Source organism: Carassius carassius, chromosome 21, assembly GCF_963082965.1.
Source record: "Carassius carassius chromosome 21, fCarCar2.1, whole genome shotgun sequence".
Classification (NCBI taxonomy): domain Eukaryota; kingdom Metazoa; phylum Chordata; class Actinopteri; order Cypriniformes; family Cyprinidae; genus Carassius; species Carassius carassius.
The window spans coordinates 22,821,229-22,829,557 of NC_081775.1; positions in this window are offsets into that span (position 1 = coordinate 22,821,229).

An 8,329-nucleotide genomic window follows, 5' to 3' on the forward strand; every position below is an offset into this window, starting at 1 on the left:
TACATGTTTTTAAAGTACAACTTAAGACACACTTGTTTGAAATGGCTTATTCATCTATTTGATGATAATGATTATTACTATATATATATATATTTTTTTTTTTTATCAGTTTGTCCTAATATTGTTGTATTGTTTTATTGAGATGGTGTAAAGCACATTGGTCAACATGTGTTGTTTGAATGGTGCTGTACAAATAAAAGTGACATTGACACTGCAAAGGAGAGATTTTGCAGAGAGAAATGCCTGCTGGCACTCATTAGTCCAGTTAAAACAAACTTTAGGACTACACATTTTCGTTAACGAGGCAACAACACTCGAGAAATTTTTACAAAAGCACCGGTAGTACCCAACCATCCCTAGGAATCTACATAGTTCTCTCCTCGTAGTAAGTACTGGGTAGCTGAGGACGGCGGCCACTTTTCCGTCCACTGGCCGTACATGACCGTTTCCCACCTGCTTCCCTAAGTAGGTGACAGAAGCCTTCACAAATTCAAATTTTTTTAGGTTTAACATTAAGGAAGCAGCTTCTAATCGGCGAAACACGTCATGTAAAGTCAACATGTGTTCAGCCCATGTAGACAAATAAATTACCACATCGTCTAAGTAGATATTGCAGTTAGGAACCTCGCCTAACATGATATACATTAAACGTTGGATCATTGCTGGTGCGTTTCGCAAACCGAATGCCATACGAGTGTACTGCAGAAAAGCATCAGGGGTTTTGAACGTGGAGATCTTAGAAGCGCGCTCGGTTAAAGGCACCTGCCAATAACCTTTCAAAAGGTCTAACTAAGTGATGTATTTCACACCCCCAAGACTGTCAAAGCAATCGTCCATTCGCGGTAACAGAAAAGCATCAGCCATAGTGACGGAATTGACCTTTCTAAAGTCAGTACAAAAACGTAAAGACCCATCAGCCTTTGGTACTAGAACACACGGCGAGCTCCATGGACTATTACTCGGGACAGCGAAACCATTCTGCAATAAATACTTAACCTCACTTTTCATTGCATCTCTCTTACTTATTGGGCAACGAGAAGCATGTTGCTTGATTGGTAATGCACTACCGACCTCGATGTCATGCTGGATGATATTAGTACCGGGAGGAACATCGTTGAACAAACTCGGGAAACGGTCTATCAGCTTCATTACGTCTTCTCGCTGTTCAGGCGAGAGATAAGATAGTTGATAGAAAAGCAAAGATAAAACTTCAGAGTTCTCAAAACATCCTCCTTCTAAAGCTTCCATAGATACATTCAACCCATCATCCTCAGTGTCGGTAGGCAAAGCATAAGTTAACAGTGAAACATGCTAAGTGGTTAACTCAGTACACGGTTCACAGAACAAATTCTCAGCGTTCTCTCTTGGTTCAACACGACATAAATATGGTTTCATCATATTCACGTGACATAAACGTTTTTTTTGCCTCCGTTCTGGAGTATGTAAGATATAATCAGTTTCACTCAACTTACCCTTTATCACGTAAGGACCAGAGAAACGCGCAGAGAGAGAGGATCCAGGAATGGGAAACAGCACTAGAACTTTCTCTCCTGGCAGAAAATTACGCACAACTGCTTTCCAATCGAAATTTCTCTTCATTTTCTTTTGTGACAGAGAAAGTGCTTCCTTCGCCACAGTACAAGCATTGTGCAAACGTTCACGAGTACGTGATACGAAATCAAGGACGTTGGGCTTCGCAGACGAATCATGACAGAGAAATTCCTCCTTTAACATTTTCAAAGGACCACGGACATTATGTCCGAACACAAGCTCTGACGGACTAAACCCAAGCGAGTCCTGTCGTGCCTCACGCACCACAAATAAAACCAATGGGACTCCATCATCCCACTCATTCCCAGTCTCTATACAATACTTCCGCAGCGCAGATTTTAATGCTTGGTGCCACCTCTCCAAAGCTCCTTGCGACTCAGGGTGATAGGCACTTGATACGATGTGAGACAACCCAAGAGCCTTTAATGATGTACGAAAAACGCGCGATACAAAATTTGAACCCTGATCCATTTGGACAGTTTTCGGTAGCCCAAAAGTTGTAAAGAATTTCGTTAAAGCTTTAGTTACAGTTTTAGCCGTTATATTCCGTAACGGAATGGCCTCTGGGAAACATGTAGCTATGCACATGATTGTCAACAAATATTGACAACCAGACTTGGCCCGAGGGAATCGACCCACACAGTCAACTAGAACACGCTCAAATGGTTCGCCGACTGCAGGAATAGGACAGAGAGGAGCAGGCGGTACCACCTGATTAGGTTTTCCACTGACCTGACAAATATGACAGGTTTTACAGTACCTCACGACATCAGATTTTAACCCTGGCCAGAAAAAATGCTGGAGCACCCGGTTATAGGTCTTAGTTATCCCTAGGTGTCCAGACCAAGGATGGTCATGGGCCAGACTTAAAACATATGGTCGATATTTTAAAGGTACCACAATTTGATGCACTGCATTCCAATCTTCCCGCTGCTCAGGATTTAACGATCTACTCCATTTACGCAGGAGCACATTATTGTTCCAGTAAAACTGGTGGTTACGCAGCAACATTTTTTCATCTTCAGCACTAGATCATTTCGCTGAGCTTCAATCAAAGTCTCACGCGAGACAGACAAGTCAGCGGTAAGATCAAAGCAAACAGAAATATTTGAAAAGACAGAATCGCCTAGAGTATCACTTTATCATGTCATGATTCGCTTTTGCTCGCGTCACCACAGCACTAAACACATTTGGCAAATTTTTACCAAGTGCATCAGCCTGCGAATCATTACACGGGACATCAACCACTTGCACTACTGGCATTACCTTACCTCCAGCTATGTCATTTCCCATGATGAAGTCAACACCTTTCACAGGTGAAGAGGGACGAACTGCAACCTCAAAACACCCAGATGCTAAATCAGAAGAAACATATACACAATGAAGTGGAACAGGCACAACCCATTTCAATACCCTGCACAATCGCGCTTGTATTACACGCCGAGTCAGCACAAAAATCCAGAATATCTGATAATACAAAGGACTGAGACCCTCCGGTATCACGGAGAATTCTTACAGGTTTTCGGCTTTCGACCTGCTCATTTAACGGCACAAATCCATCGAACACGAAAGGCTGAAAACAGCTATCAGGCGTTGCAGGAGAACCAGAGAATGATGGAGACAAAGTTTTCACCAAAACAGAACCTCGAGGCTGAAACGATGAGGACTCTTGTCGCTCTTGTTTCCCTTTTAGAGTACGATACTCAGCCATCATGTGTTCCATTTTGTGACAATAACCGCACAATCTCTATTGGACTTCGAACTGGTAGGAACCCATTTATTTTTTAAATCAGAAAGATTTTCATTTTCTTTTAGTGAGGGACCCCCAGAATCAGACGAACGCTTAAAAAACACAGTTTTGTGCATTAATGCATACTCGTCAGCTAACACAGCAGCCTGTTGTACCGTGCTGACTTTTTGTTCGTTTAAATACAATGCAGTATGTTCTGGAACACAGTTTTTAAACTCTTCGATCAGCAACAATTCTCGCAATGAAGTAGAATCAGTTACCTTGCACGCTTTGATCCACCGATCAAATAAAATGCCTTTTTCGCGAACGAATTCGACATAAGTTTGAGAGGTACCTTTTTTCGTGGTACGAAATTGCTGTCGATAGTGCTCAGGAACTAATTCATATGCTCGTAAAATTGCAGTTTTCACGGCATCATACTGCACGCTTTCCTCTAACGAGAGAGATGCACACACCTCTTGTGCCTTACCTGATAGTTTACATTGTAACATTAGTGCCCAAACCTCGGTTGGCCATTTTAATGCACCCGCAACTCTTTCAAACGCCTGAAAATACGCTTCAAGTTCCTTCTCACGGAAGGGTGGCACGACAGCGATATTTTTAGCCACATCAAAATGTGTCGAAAACGGCGCTACTACAGACTCAGATGTGGTACCAGCCGAGACAGAACTAATACTCGAATTTGATGAACCAGGCGGTGTCTCAGAATTACCCTTCAAACTAGATGTTTTAGAAGTAGGTTTTTTTAGGGACTTCTGGGACAGCCTGCAACTCCAACTCCCGCAGTCGCACTTTAGTATCTGCATCAATTCGATACATTTCGATCTGACGCTTCAAATCATCTTGTCTCGTCTGAGCTCTATCTTGAGTCTCTAATTGTAACCGTGCTAAACGTATCTTTAAACGTGAATCTAAATGAAAACCTGGTGATGCCTCGGTGGAAAGTGAAAGGGGTTCAAATTTAGGCATTGAAAAAGACGGACCTACCTCTGCACCAGCCACAGTCACTGGATTCACTGGAATACCACTCGACACACGTAAGGGCGAACTTCCTGCAGCTGGTGCCGCCAACTCCGCTGCTGGAACAATCTCAGAAGGAAATACCCCCTTAGTAATCAAACTAGTCACTAAACAAGCTTTTAACTCTTCTTTACGTAGTGTTCTAGAGATAGAAATCTCATAATGTTGAGCAATAAGAAACAAATAATTTTTCCGACATGTCTCTAATATTTCAACACTAGGTTGATCTATAAATTGCTTTAACTCAAATGTTGCCATCTTTAAAGAAAAAAAACACAAAACAATCAGAATGACCCAACACTCTCTGGACCTACCTACCTAACCATTAATCTAACTATACCCTACCTAATCTTCAGAGGGTACTGATTAAGAGATCGCTCTCTCCCCCGGAATACCTCCAAAAACAACAAACTAAAATAATAAAGAAAAACAATAAACAGTAAACCGTCGTCAGGACTGGCGCTAAGCACAGCCCCGCTTGGTTTACTCTAACCAGAGAATATGGATCACCTGAATCAAATTAGATCAATCAAATTGCTACTACTCGGACACAAATCCTGGACGAGCCCCCATTTATGTTACGAACCCCTGTTGTTCAAATGCTCGTTTCGAAAGAGCAGTTTAAAACATTTATTAAGACTAATAAATGACTGCACACACTCACGTCTCTCGATTTTCTTCTCTCCCCATGTAAACACACATTTACTCTACACGAAAGTCAACACAGACATAACAAACACTAACAAAATGAAACAAAATAGTAGCACAAAATACAAAGATCACAGCTTGAGTTGACCAGCGGCTAGGCATCATGACGCGCACGGAGTTTACCATCACGTACCTCACCCTCCTTCACACTCCACTTATATGCTCAGCACGAGCTATCAGAGCAACGGGCCACAGGTGCGCAAGGGCGGAGCCTACACTCAGAAAGAAACCCCAATTAGAAGATGAAACAAACACACAAAAATACACACAGGCAACACCCATAAGGCTGAGGCCGTAACAATATGTATGATGTAGATAGATAGATAGATAGATAGATAGATAGATAGATAGATAGATAGATAGATAGATAGATAGATAGATAGATAGATAGATAGATAGATTTTTTAAATCTCTGCACTCACTAAGATTGCATTTATTTAATATGTACAGTAAATACAACAACCTACTATTGTAAAATTTTATTACATTTTAAAATAAATGTGTTAAACAATGTAATATACTTCTGTGATGGCAAAGCCGAATTTTCAGCAGCAATTATTCCACTGTCACATGATCTTTCAGAAATGTATTTATTTATTTTTGGAAACTGTGAGACTTTTTCAGGATCCTTTTATGAAGTGAAAGTTCAAAAGAACTGTATTTATTTTATCTATCTATCTATCTATCTATCTATCTATCTATCTATCTATCTATCTATCTATCTATCTATCTATCTATCTATCTATCTATCTATCTATCTACAGTACTTAATTTCTTTATTTATTTAGAAAAACAACAAAAACAACAACATCTTATTATTGCATTCACCAAGATCAACCATTATTAATACTTTATTGATTGGAAATATATCACCCACAAATCAACATTTGATGTCAAACTAGCTAGCCCCAGCTAACTTTGTATAATTTTTGATATATTCCGTCTGGTATATTCATGTGCAATTTGAAACCCCAAAGTATTAGTAGAAAACAAACACTCACATATTTAGTTTGACCTCCTGAAACAGACTTTTTCTAAAGGTTAAGCATCATTTTTCACTGATTTGCAGGAAAAGATAAAAGTAGGCTATACTTCATTTTTAAAAAAGTCCTATTTTAGGCCATAGTCTACGTCGTTTTCGTGGAAAGTGCCTCATAAACTTAGGCCACTGAACAAATGTTTGCATGTTAATGCAGAATGTTCAGCCCCTAACTTTGAATCAGCCACATTTTAAATACATATAATTATAATTATATATTATAATTACACCTAATTATTTGAGTGTGTGAATATGAATCACACATGAAGTATAGATTTACACACAAACGAATATGTGAAATCAATAGGTTTGGATCTTGCTTTTAACAGACACGTCCACATCACTCTCTGGTGAGACACCGAAGATGCGGTCAAGAATCATGACCAACCAGGGAAACTATTGGACAAAAAGTCTCCAATTCATCACTTCATGAATGGAGCCAGGGCTCGTCGGTTCAATGATGAAGAACTCTGAATGCCTTTGTTAGACAGCTTGCCGGTAACTGGAGGATTGTGTGTTTGGGTGTAATTGTGTTAGAACCCTCCCACATATCCTCCCTTGTGCGTCTTCTGTCTCGTTCTTTAATCTCCGCTGTTTGTCTTTGTGATAAGTGATATCCCGTTTCGATCACGATAGACTGTTTATGCCCACCTGATGAGAAGAAGGCTCTGTAACGGCCTCAGTGGACCCACCTTATTTATAGCATCAGAATCAAATTAGACTGTTTGTGAAATCCCAAGATACCTGCCATTTTGACTCCGCAATAATCTCAGTCTGAAGTGATGTATTGATGCTTTCAGACAGAGTCTTACTTACGACGCAAGCAGTCAGTTAGCGAGGGATGCATTTGAAGATTTTTTATTTTTTTTAAATAGTGGCTGAATCGTTTGTTGCCAGACTTTTAAAGTCACCATGTCTGAGGATTTATATTCCCTCTAGAGCAGTAAAGCCAACTGCTATTTCATAGAAGGCTTTAAAAACCACTCAAACCATGTCACACGAGATAACAATGATGAATGGTGAAGGAAAATGATTTCCCGGTATTACTTTCCCAGATTTTCACTGAGGAGCGCTCGAGCGAGAATCCCATCTTTTGACAGAAAGCTAGTGGCGTCAACGACGTAAAACGTTCATGATTTCACATTCATCAAAATCTGTGGAGAGGGTTTTGGTTTATTAAGAACACTTAAAAGGGGTCATATCATGAAGAATCAAGCTAATCTTTTGATTGCAATATTTAGAAGCTTTTTCCAAAATGAAAAAGTACGATTTATTGATAGGCCTACAAATCTGCAAAAAAGAAACTTTCTGACGTCATATATGCTAGATTAATTAATTAGAAAATTCACATTTCACGTCATTTACGTCTGCTTTTAATCATTGCACATGCAAAGTAGTGTTTACATAGGAGTCTTAAAGGCACAGCAGCCAGAAAATATAAAAATTTATCAGTTTACATCATTTTAGGGTCAGAGAGAGAGTGCAAAATGTTCATTAAAAACTCGAAAAATGAAAGAAAGAAAAATATAGCATTCTAAATGAACCTGAGGGAACAGAATAGTAAAATTCCTGTTGACTAAATTCTGTTAGAACAGGAAATAAACACACTGGGGTTTAGGTGTCCCAGATTACCCAAATTCACCATAAAAAAATTCCAATATATGACCCTTTTAGACAGAATGAAAGACAAATATGTCTGATAAGCAAGATCCTGTGGTGCATTTGCCACACTAATTATTTTGCTAAGTTTTCAGAGACATTCTGGCGTGAGAACTTGTAAAACTGTGAGTTCTGGCGCAGCATTCAAGTGGTTGCTTTAATATGTTTATGTCACACTCTAAACAACAATTAAACACAGCTCAAGGCCACATTTCATGTTTGTGTTAATAACCATCCAGATCAGATCAGGGAAATATTTGATTAAGATGGAGATATAGATAAAGCCAGTTTTAGTGGATCTCAAAAGTATCTAATTTGCATCGTTTAAGTAAAACCAACAGAAGGGGAAGACAAAATGTTTGTAATTTCTAATACAAGAACAGGATCTCCAAGAGTGAATATTCTGTTTATTTGCTCATTTGAAAGGGTCCATTCTTGTTTGTGTGCTTTACTTTTAAGACTTTCTCATATGGAGTCAACTCCATTGCTAAAAAGCCACACTGTAGCGATGTTGTTTCTGCAAAGCTGTTGAAAACAAACAGATAATTTAATTTAATCCAAGACAAAGTCAAGCTAAGCAACTCTCGAAATCCCAATAAACA